The sequence below is a fragment of the Odocoileus virginianus genome, chromosome 2, assembly GCF_023699985.2.
Source record: "Odocoileus virginianus isolate 20LAN1187 ecotype Illinois chromosome 2, Ovbor_1.2, whole genome shotgun sequence".
Lineage (NCBI taxonomy): Eukaryota > Metazoa > Chordata > Mammalia > Artiodactyla > Cervidae > Odocoileus > Odocoileus virginianus.
The window spans coordinates 93155820-93168078 of NC_069675.1; the positions used below are offsets into that span (position 1 = coordinate 93155820).

A 12259-nucleotide genomic window follows, 5' to 3' on the forward strand; every position below is an offset into this window, starting at 1 on the left:
AGTGGAAGTGACAAATAGATTAAAGGGATTAGATCTGATAGATGGAATGCCTGAAGAACTGTGGACAGAGGTTGGTAACATTGAGCAGGAGGCTGTGATCAAGACCATCCCCAAGAAAAAAAAAAGCAAGAAGGCAAAATGGTTGTTTGAGGAGGCCTTACAAATAGCTGAGAAAAGAAGGGAAGCTAAAAGCAAAGGAGAAAAGGAAAGATATATCTATTTGAATACAGAGTTCCAAAGAGTAGCAAGGAGAGATAGAAAGCCTTCATAAGTGACCAATGTAAAGAAATAGATGAAAACAATAGAATGAGGAAGACCAGAGATCTCTTCAAGAAAATTAGAGATACCAAGGGAACATTTCATGCAAAGATGGGCTCAATAAAGGACAGAAATGGTATGGACCTAACAGAAGCAGGAGATATTAAAAAGAGGTGGCAAGAATACACAAAAGAACTATACAAAAAAGATCTTCATAACCCAGATAACCACGATGGTGTGATCACTCACCTAGAGCCGGACGGACATCCTGGAGTGCGAAGTCAAGTGGGTCTTAGGAAGCATCACTGCAAATAAAGCTAGTGGAGGTGATGGAATTCCAGCTGAGCTATTTCAAGTCCTAAAAGAAGATGCTGTGAAAGTGCTGCACTCAATATGCCAGCAAATTTGGAAAACTCAGCAGCAGTCACAGGACTGGAAAAGGTCAGTTCTCATTCCAATCCCAAAGAAAGGCAATGCTGAAGAATGTTCAAACCTTTGCACAGTTGCACTCATCTCACATGCTAGCAAAGTAATGCTCAAAATTCTCCAATCTAGACTTCAACAGTACATGAACCGAGTAATTCAAGATGTATAAGCTGGATTTAGAAAAGGCAGAAGGCACCAGAGATCAAATTGCCAACATCCATTGGATCATAGAAAAAGCAAGAGAATTCCAGAAAAACATCTACTTCTGCTTCACTGACTCAGCCAAAGCCTTTGACAGTGTGGATCACAACAAACTGTGGAAAATTCTTAAAGAGATGAAGATACCAGACCACCTTACCAGCCTCCTGTGAAAGCTGTATGCAGGTCAAGAAGTAGCAGTTTGAACTGGACATGGAAAAACGGGCTGGTTCCAAATTGGGAAAGGAGTACGTCAAGGCTGAATATTGTCACCCTGCTTATTTAACTTATATGCAGAGTACATCATGTGAACTGTCAGGCTGGATGAAGCACAAGTTGAAATCAAGATTGCCAAGAGAAATATCAATAACCTCAGGTATGCTGAAGATACTACCCTTACGGCAGAAAGCGAAGAGGAGCTAAAGAGCCTCTTGATGAAAGTGAAAGAGGAGAGTGAAAAAGTTGGCTTAAAACTCAGCTTTCAAAAAACTAAGATCATGACATCTGGTCCCATCACAAATAGATGGGGAGACAATGGAAACAGTGACAGATTATTTTCTTGGGCTCCAAAATCACTGCAGATGGTTACTGCAGCTATGAAATTAAAAGACACTTGCTCCTTGGAAGAAAAGCTATGATCAACCTAGACAGCATATTAAAAAGCAGAGATATTACTTTGCCAACAAAGGTCTGTCTAGTCAAAGCTGTGGTTTTTCCAGTTGTCATGTATGGATGTGAGAGTTGGACCTTAAAGAAAACTGAGTGCCAAAACATTGATGCTTTTGAACTGTGGTGTTGGAGAAGACTCTTGAGAGTCCGTTGGACGGCAAGGAGATCCAACCAGTCCATCCTGAAGGAAATCAGTGCTGAATATTCATTGGAAGGACTGATGCCAAAGCTGAAGCTCCAATATTTTGGCCACCTGATGCGAAGAACTGACTCGTTAGAAAAGGCCCTGATGCTGGGAAAGATTGAAGGCAGGAGGAGAAGGGGATGACAGAAGGTGAGATGGTTGGATGGCATCACCGACACGATGGACATGAGTTTGAGCAAGCTCTGGGAGATGGTGATGGACAGGGAAGCCTGGCATGCTGCAGTCCATGGGGTCGCAAAGAGTCAGACATGACAGTGTGACTGAACTGAACAGACTGTAGGTACCTGTGATGTTCTGGGTGTCAAGCTTAGTATTTTATAGGTATCTTTTTTTCTTCTCCTGAAACCCTATGAGGGAAGTATTACTATTTTGTTGTACTAACAAGAAGAGCAAGGCTTGGCAAAGTGAGGTTCCTCACAGCAGACCACACTGCTAGGCAGAAATGGGACCAAGATGAAGACTTAACGTCAGCAGCACTACAGCAGGCAGGCACACTATGGTGTTGTCCTGGAAACAAATTGCATTTCTTTGATTCTAACCTTTTAATGCTTTTTTCTTGTTTTTGAGAGCTCTGAAATCAGGGGGCATCTTAAAGTTAATAGCATGTCAGGGTTTAATTGGCAGCACTGTTTCTTTTTTGCTAGAACACGACCCATTTAATGGCTCACGACTTCTCAGATTCGAGGGAAGGTGGCAGTTTTTAGTCATCATGGCTGCAGTGAGGTTGACCCACGGGTGAGGGATTGAAAGACAGGGCCCCTCATTTCCCGGTCAGCTGGTCTTGGGAAGACCTCGGGGAGGGTCTGAGCATCAGCAAGGCTGTGAAACTGCCAGAAGCCTCCCTCCATCTGACTTAATGAAACAGCTGCCTCTGAGCTGAGAGTGAGCCACCTGGTCCCCTCCTTTCCTGGTGGTGTTGGGGTCGGGCCCTATGACTCTCTGCCTTGTGCTTGAAAGGGGAGCCGTGTGTCTCCTGCCGAGAAGTTAGGGGGCCTCACTTACGGGAGGACTCTAAGGCAATGCTCCTATACTGCCCAGTGTCACAGAGGCTGTCCAGGCATACAGAAAGGCCTTCGCGGTCACTGTCTCCGTTAAGTGCTTGCCAGGCCAGTCTATGCAAGTGTCAGCACAGGGCACGTGCTCAGTACAAAAGCAGTTTGAAGAGCCTGATTTCAGCTTGCGTAAGTCCCATCTCATCCCCGACTTGCCAGCCCGCCTGCCAGAGGACAGAGTCAGGGCAGCGCCTCTCCTCAGGCCTGGACGTCACCTGCCAGTCCTAAGGACGTCACCTGCCACATCCGCTACCTTGGCAACAGATACTTATTAAGCCCCATCTGAGCACCAACTGTGGGCTCCAGGTCAGTTTGCCCAGAGAAAATTTGCTGAGACTTCAGTTGACGGGTTTTCATTTTGTCTTTATAACGATATTTTAGGGAATGTTCATTTGGTTCATCGCTGCTCTCTCACCCTGTTGCTGGACGTGGGGGCTCATCCCCAAGAGGGGAGTCCAAGGCGCAGAGAGAAGAGAGATTTAATTTTAGCATTTGTTGGTTTTCTTTTGTAGCTTCATAACAGAACCTTCACAGAAAATTTCCAAAGCTGTTTAAAATCATCCCCATCTTACATAAAAAATTTAAAAACAGTTGCCTTTGGAACACTGTGGTCTGTTTCAGCAGGACCTTTGTCCTATCAGGAAATGAGGGGCTAGAGGCAGCCTTCCAGTCTGTAGGGGAGGACTCCAGCCCCCTTACAGACAGACACCTGCTGAAATTCTCGTCCCTAGGAGCCGCCGAACTGTTGCTGACCTTGCTGATCGGTCCTGGGACCCAACAAGGCAGCAGAGCAGATAAATGAGGGCTTCTGGCAAGAGACGGATGGAGTGAGCTTCCCAGGCATGAAGTCAGGTGGGGCCACTAGACAGAGATGCTGGTGCAGTGCGGAGATGGGCTGGTATCATCAGAGACGTCCGGGGGCTGGGCCTAGGGCTGCCTCAGTCTGGGCTCTGGCCTGAGCATCTCACTCAAGGTCTGGTGCGTGGAAGCACATGATTGATGTCCATTGAATGACTGCAGGGGAACACTAGCCTTTTAAAACTCATCTCGGGTTCCTGACTCAGGGTCTTAGGGGTGAGGGCAGCATGGACCCCCCCATTTGGGAGTCTGTCTAGGAGGAAGGGGGTGGGCTTCCCAGATGGCACAGTGGTAAAGAATCTGCCTGGCAGTGTAGAAGCCTCAGGAGACAGGAGTTCGATCCCTAGGTCAGGAAGAGGGCCTGGAAGAAGAAGTGGCAACCCATTCCAGTATTCTTGCCAGGTTAATCCCACAGACAGAGGAACCTGGCAGGCTACAGTCCATGGGGTTGCAAAGAATGAGATACGACTGAGAGACTGCGCACGCAGGAGAGTGGGGAGGAGACCAAGGAGAGAAAGACAGCTGCCCTGACATGGCAAGGCTGTGTCTAAACCATTGACGGGCTGCCCCAGGTCCGCCCCAGGCTGTCTCTGGGGGTCCTGAGTAACCCCCTCCTCCCCTGATGTGGCCCCCGGTGCCCCGACCCAGCCACGCCCTCCCCACCTCACTGCTCCGTCTGCCAGGCAGGCACAGCAAGGAAGGCGGGACCTGCCATGGGCCTCTCGGGGCCGTCCTGCCAGGTGGAGGCAGGCAGCAGGGGGACATCCCCTCGCTCGGGTTCCTGGTCCAAGTGGGTGATGGTGGGGTCCCCCGTCCTAGCTCCTCTCCTCTGCATGGCAGGGCCTGCCCCCCGGCACTTTGGTGTTTGTTATCTCTCTTGAGACTCATGGCAGGCCTGGGGTTGGAGCGGGCAGCAGATACTCCATTTCATAGATGAAGGAGCAGAGACTGGGAAAACATTATGATCGCTATTACTGTCATCCTTTATTGTTCACTACGTAGGGCATTGTGCGGTCTGTTCACTGGCCTTGTCTCACTTGGTCCTCCCGGGGTCTGTGCGGGTGGTGCTCCAGGCGGGACCCAACTCCTCCCCCAACCCCCCTCCCTGGGCACTCTGTGTGCCTCCCCCACTAGAAATACTAAAAAGCATCTTCTGTGACTGTGTTGGTGTAAGGACAAATATGTTAACATTGTATATTGAAGCAATTTCTGACCTAAAACTTCACTGTTTATTCTCATTTTGAAAGAAGCTAGAACATTTGGGAGGGTCCCCTGATAGTGTCATGAACCCCCAGCCCTGTGCCTTGCGGCCCTGACTGAGGGGCCACACTCCCTCCTCCACAAATTCAGAATCTGAAACCACTAAAACAAACAAACAAACAAAAAACCCAGCAAGCCTTTTTTTTTAAAAGAAGCTTGGCACATGTTCATTTGGTGGTAAAAATCCATCTTGACTCGACGTGAAGTTCTGTGTAGTATTTGGGCAGTGTGCTTACAGCCCCCAGGGCCGCCGCTCAGCGCTGACCACCGCCCCCACCCTCACTTCCGCCCCCATAGTCCTGTTCACCTGTAGATCTGCCCTTCTGAACAGCAAGTTTCTTGGGGATAGGGCATCTTTGTGGGTACAGATGTTAACTGTTTCTCTGTAGATCCATGATTCCCTCTTTCTCAGTGAACCTAAAGTTATCAGAAGTGGAGTCCAAAGCGATGAGCCAACCCTGGGGGGTGGGGGGCGAGGTATCTCTGGATTATGGGAAAAAAAAATGTTTTCCCATCTGCTCTAGCAGATATGAGGAGGACAGTTGCTCTTGAGTCCTGGGAGTAACACGTGGGGGCAACATCACGGCAAGTCGTAATGGAGACAACGACACTCCATGAGCATTGGCCCAGTGCCAGGCACTGTGCTAAGGGTTACTGTGAATTACCTTGTTTGTATTCACAGCAGCTCTGGGCCGAGGAGAAAACAAGGTGTAGGCAGGTTCGGTGGCCCGCCTGAGGGCACACCAGGTGAAGTGGTGGAGCAGAGATGCAGGCCCAGGCACAGGGACTTCTGGTGCCACCAGGAAAGGCCTGAGTCCGGCCTGGCCTCCAGAGAGCAGTCTGAACTCCGGGCAGTGAGGGCTGTCAGCAGAGGCAGGAGGGGCTGTTTTCACTTCAGTCGTGGTGAGGCTGGGGCTCAGGCAGTGCTGAGCTATGAGATTCGAGGCCACAGGTCTCAGCACGAGCCACGGAGCAGAGCAAAGGGCCAGGCCGCTGCCCTCATAGGGGAGGTCCTCTCAGTTATTCCACATGTCTTTGCAGTGCCAGGTGCTGGGGACGCAGCATAGCCCCTGGCCCTTTGGAGCGCGTGTCTCTTTGAGGAGGCAGACAATGAAGAGATGAGATAATTTCCAGACTGATAAAACCAGTTACTGGAATAGGAAAGATGGGGATGGGAAGGAGGCTGTTTTAAACAGGGTGCTCAGGGAAGGCTTCTAGGAGGGAGGGTCATGTGAACCAAGGCCCAAGGACTGGAAGGAGGCAGCCATGCAAAGGAATAGCACATGCAGAAGCAGTGGGAGGGCAGTGAACTTGGCCTTCTGAGAAATGAAAGATCGGTGTGGCCCAGCAGGGCCGCTGAGTAGGAGAGTGGAGGGAGGCAGAGGGGCAGGTCCCGTGGGCCAGGGGAGGTTTCGGGGTTGGATTCAGAGTGCAGCGGAGGCCTCTGGGGGTTGGACACAGGAAAATGAGGTGCACTGTTCTGTATTTTCTCATTGTCCCTCCTGGGACTGGGTGGAGAATGGTCCAAAGGGAATAAGAATGGAGCTGAGAGCATGGTTCCATTAAGAGACTGAGAAACAAGGAGCCTGGCACCAGGGCAGAGTCAAGGAGACAGTGACCAGTGGTTGGACTAGGCTAGGTCTTAGAGGAAGAGCTGACAGAAACCCACATGACTCTGGGTTTAGATCAAACTGCACTGTTTAGCACCCAGAAGATTTACTACTTAAGAACCATAGAAATAGTTCCAGGAATTGAGGTAGTGACCCACACTCATGACCGCCCTATCCACTTGGGCAGTGCACACTCTGTGCAGCTGTCCCTGGCAGCCCTGACCACAGCCAGCTCTGACAGCTGAGTTGTGTTGGGCACCAGCCTCTAAGAGGGTGGAGAAACAGATACCTACAGGGAGCTGAAGTGAGGAGACCCTAACCCAGACACTGCAGAAATAACTGGGGGAACTTGGGAGTGAGGGTGAGGTGCTGTGGATATGCTGGTGGGATCAAAGCAAGAATTTGTGGCTGGGGCCCTTGAAAAATCAGGGTGGATTCTTTTTGCTTCTTCCTGGGCTTAAGGCTCCCAGACCTACCCTGATTTCTCTGGCAAGTAGGTTTGGGGTGGGTGTCCCAGGGGCCCCCACACAGGCCCTGCAGGGGGTAGGGGCAGCTGGCATGGAAGGCTTGCTTCAGCCCCGCTAAGCCTGCAGACCACCCCACTGCCCTCCCTCCTACCCACCCTGGGCCAGCTCTGAGGCTGAAACCTTGGAAGGCAAGGGGCAGGCTTCACCTGTGCTGGGTATTCTCCAGTTGCCGTCTGGATCTGCCCTTCAGCACCCTGCCCTGTGCCCCGAGGCTGACCTGTCTGGATGGTCTCCTTGGGCTCCCTTGCCTTCTCGTTTCCGGTTGGGTTTGGCCAGTGGCAGGTACCAGCAGTTGATGAGAGGGTGGGAAGAAAGTGAGGACAGTGTGTATGCCCAGCTCCCTCCCTCTGGACCGTGACTGTCGTGATGGTGTGAGGGCAGTCGGCCACGCCTGGTTTGAATTCTACGTCCACCTCTTAGTAACCACGTGCCTTCTGAAAGTGCAGATACCCTAGTGCAACACCTGCCACGCTGTGGGCACTCAGTAAATGCTGGCTCTCCTCCTTCAGTAACTAGGAGCCCCGTTACCCTGGGTTTCTAACACACTGGGACTTCAGGAGGGCACTGGTCATTTGGTGTCTCTCCAGATGGCCTCTTTGAGTCTTCCCTCTTTGCTTTGCACTTCTGTCGGTCCCGAACCACTCCTGCAGGGCGTCGCAACCAGCAGTCGTTTTGTCATGAAAGTGCCTCCCTGCCCCTGCCTTGATCTGCAGCCTGCATGTGAAGTCTGCTTAACCAAAGAAGATAATCCTTTTCACCTGGTGGGAAGCAGGCTCGTGGGCAGTGCACATGTGCACATGCAGACGTGACTTGTAACATTTACTGAGGGCTTGTTGATCCCCATGAGATTGGTTCCTTTATTATTACTCAACTTTCAGTTGAGAAATAAGTCAAGAAACTGAGGCTTAATGGGTTCCTTGACTTGTCCAGGGTCAGAGTGTTACATGGCGGACTGATCTTGAACTTGGGCAGTCTGGTGCCAGGAGCCTGGCCTTTCAGACTCTGGTGACCTGCCTCTGTCACAGGGAAGCCTCAGCTCTCTAGGCTCCAAGGACCTAGCCATTTTAGATCATCAGGGTGACCGAAAGCTACCAAGTTATCTCTCGAAACATCCAGTGCTTTGAAATTTTTATCCATTCTCATTAAGCTTTTCACACAGACTTCCCTCAACACACACACACACACACACCACCCACTAGCCTCTGAAAATCTTGGCTAATCACGCTCTGCTTGGTGACTCAGTCATCTTGAATAGCCTGACTTTACTGCCTGTAAGCTCCAGGCAGCTGTGTTTGTTGTTACTTTTCTAGCTCTCCTTTCCATGGCAGCAGTCACCTTCCCTTCCCGCCTCCCAGCCTTCTCCGGATCTGTTGCTTCTCGCCAGCCAAGGTCCCAGAAATCCAATAGGATTATTCCTGAATAAGAGTAGCAGGGCACCCTGGTCTAAAGAGCTCTCTTGCGAGTGAAGTACATGAGAGTTGGTGCCTGCACTTGATCACAGCAATTGTGGGGGCTCAGAGGCCTTCAGGGCTTACAGGGTCTGTGCGCTCACAAAACATCTGCATCTGCCATGCAGTCACAGTGTGCCTGGCATGGTGGGAAGCCTTTCACATGGAGCATTTCACAGAATCCTCAGAAAGAGCACCTCCCAGGAGAGGTTGTGTCTACCGTCTTTGGTTATAAGTGATAAACATAGTGCAAGCACAGTGAGTCAACCCACTGCCACACAGCCAGCAAGCGGCAGAGCCAGGGTTTGGACCTGGACCTGTCTGCATCCCAAGTCCACAACCGTAACAGGCTTTTATGTTCTCAGCCACCCAGCAGCAGGAGGATGGGCAAGTTAGGGAAGCTCCAACCCTCCTTGCTTCCCTTGTCGGGTAGCGCTGTTTGTGCCCAGAGCCCCCGGGATGGTTGAGATGCCACGTCCTCGACACACACTAGGCAGTCAGTGAGCGCTGGGTCTGTGGTGCACTTCATTTCAGCCCCTCCCAGCTCAAATTCTCGAGCTTTGGCAACTTCGGAATCATCTGCCAGCTTGTTAGAACAGTTTGCCAGGGCTCACTGCCCCTCGCCCCCTACTCCGAGTTTCAGATTCTGTAGGTCTGGGGTAGGGCCTGAGAGTTTGCATTTCTAAGAAGTTCCCATGTGGACCTCACTGTGGGAACCATTGCTCAGGGTCGACGAGCTTGCAAAGAAGGTGCATCCGGGCGCCCAACTGAGACCACGCCCACTTCTAACCGCACGTCTCTCACGTGCAGGTCCTGCTTACGTGCCTCGCCGGAGAGTGTGGTCTGGCTTTTTGCAGCCGTTCCTGGGAGCCGGCTCATGGCTTTGTGTTGCCCTTCCCTTCTCCACCAAAATGACCTGGGAAAATGTAGTGCTTAAGCAGAAAAGTGGTGTCTGGACTGTGAAACAAGGTTCATTCGACCAATTTTATTAACATGTCTCTGACTTCCCACTGCTTTGCTGGCACAGAATAGGAAATAAAATTAAAAAAATATTGAAATGAAAAAAAAAAATCATCCTGTAGAAAGTACTCTTTCATAATAATTTTTGTTTATTTTTGACTGTGCTGGGTCTTCATTGCTGCATGGTCTTGTCTCTAGTTGGGGTGAGCGAAGGCTACTCTGGATGCGGTGTGTGGGCTTCTTGTTGCAGGGGCTTCTCTTGGTGTGGAGCACAGGCTCACGGGCATGGGGGTTTAGTAGCTGGCAGTACATGGGCTTAGTAGTTGCGACTCCCAAACTCTAGAGCGCGGGCTTAACAGTTGTCGCGCACAGGCTTTGTTGCTCCGGGGCATGTGGGATCTTCCCAGACCAGGGATCAAACCCATGTCTCCTGCATTGGTAGGTGGATTCTTTACCACTGAACCACAAGGGAAGCCCCCAAAAATTAACTTTTATAAATTATCAAACACCCCTCTCCCCTCATTAAAAAAAAACAAAAACAAAAACAGCCTTCTGAAGTGTTACTCAGGGCAGATACACTTTCCTTCACACTTGGAACTTTGGGTGTATTTGTTCACTGGTACGATTGGTGTTCTCACTTCCCCCAGCAGGCTCTAAGGGTGGGGCAGTCACCTCACATCACCCCTGGGTCCCCAGTGCTCAGCACACTGCAGTGGGTGCTCAGTTGGCGTCGCTGTTGGGTGGATAAGTGAAGGGCTTGGTGGCACAGTCGTGGGTGCTGGGGTGAGAGGCCTGTCCCTTCCTGGCCAGTGGGCTTGGGCAAGTACTCTTGTCTTCTATGCCTTCATTTCCCCTTTGTAAACTGGGGATAGTAAAAGTGATACCTAGATTTTGTTGGGTTGTCGTGAGAACCAGATGACAGGAGGCATCCAAAGTGCCTGCCATGTAATAAGTGCTTTATTTTTTCGGCATCATCATTCTACCCGTGTACTAGTACAGAGTGTGAGCTCTGAAACCAGACTTCCCACCACTTACTAGCGGCGCGGCCTTGAACACTTCATGTCGCCTCTCTGTGCATCTGTGTCCCCGTCTGCAAAGTGGGCATTCAGAGGCACCCACGTCGCAGAGTTCTTGTCACCAGCGAGGACACACGCGTGTAAGGTGCTTCCACGTCTGCAGGGCCTGTGGAGTGGGTAGCCCGGCCGCACGAGGAGGACACAGGGTGGCGGGGGTTGGGGAGAGACACAGCGCACCCCAAGGGGAAGGCCTGCCCCCCAACAGCCGCAGTCCAGGAGAGAGATTCGCAGTGGAGCAGGGGAGCGCGCCTGGGTGGAGAAACCTCCCCGGGCTCCTGCCACTGGAAACCCCTCTTCCTGGCAGCTCCGCCTCAGCTGGTTCTGATTACCCTCACGGGCTCCAGAGCCTGCTGCGGTGGCGACCCCTCCCCTCCACAGAGCCGACCCTGCCGGCCGACGTCACCCCGCTTCCCGCTACCTGCCAGGCTGGGCTGCCGTGAGGCACCCGCCCCCACCCCGCCCCGCCCGCTCGCCGGCCTGCCATGGCCTTTCTTCCTCTGCCAGCCTCCTTACGGGCACCCCCAGGCCCGGCCCTCCTCCCTGGCATTGTCAGAGCAGCTTTCAACACCTCGAAACCCACCCTCCCTGTCCCCTCTAACGTGGAACCCAGACCAGCCGGTTTCTATGTGTGCAGAGCGTTTGGTAAACAGAATGCTTGAGCCCTGACTTGCTGAAAGGGGCGATTCCCAGCTGACGCCCCAGACGCGTGCAGCCTATTTTGGGCCTCGTCTCTCCTTTTTCTCTCCCTGGCCGAGGTCTGTGGTCACCGTGTTCACTTGGGCCCCCTGCCTCCTCCATGCCAGCACCCACCATTGCGGGAATCAGAGGGCATAGGAGCCGGTTTCAGGTTCCTTTCCTAGCCTGGGCCCCGCTGGGTCCCCAGCCCCCTGCCGCGCCCCCACCCACCGGGCTGCACCCGTGGATGCCTGGTATCCGCTTAGCAAATGCTCTTGTCCCCCCCCCCCCCCCCCCGTGAATGCCGTGATTCAGCACACACAGAGAGGAGCTTCACTTAAGAAAGAAAGCATTCACGGCCGCCATCCAGCTCCAGCAGGCGCCGGGAGTCAGCTGCCGGCTCCGCCCACCACCCTCCACACACAGAGGGGTCTCTCCTCCTCCTTCTTTTTTTTTTTTTTAATGACCCACAGTCTCTTTTGGTTGCTGGACCAAATGCAGTTTAAATCTGTGTTCAGAGCACCTCATTAATAAATAACAGATTAATAGTCTCCTGGAATCAGGAGACCACCACCCAGTCCGTAAAATGTGTGCTACAGGCCCACGTGTGCCCGGCGCCGGGCTGGGCTCCTGAGGACACTGAGCCGGCCGCCTTGGGATCCCATCCGCAGCCAGGACCCCTTCCATGTCTCTCCTTCACTCTGCGTTTTAAGAACTCCTATAAATGATCATCGCTGCCGTGTGTGCTGTAACATTCGGGTGCCAGGTGAAGCTCTTTATCACCTCAGGGAGCCCATGGCTCCTTGTCATGAACACGATGACCCTGATCTCCACCATGTAGATGAAGAAACTGAGCCTCAGAGTCAGAAGTCTCGCGCAGGGTCCCCGGGGGCCAGGTCTTGTCCCCCCAGAACTGACACAGAGCTCCGTTTTTTTTTTTACTGTTGCAACACAGACTGTCTCTGTGAAACACACTGCTAGTGTTTGGTGAAAAGAAATGCCTCACCCGCTTCTTGTTAACAAGCTCTACCAGCCCT

At 52.1% G+C, this 12259-nt stretch overlaps 1 protein-coding gene across 14 annotated transcripts in view; it reads left to right on the top strand.

Moving 5' to 3' along the window:
- Nucleotides 1-12259, top strand: part of RALGPS1 (Ral GEF with PH domain and SH3 binding motif 1) — a 299761-nt gene that overhangs the window by 203636 nt on the left and 83866 nt on the right. The window lies entirely within an intron of this gene.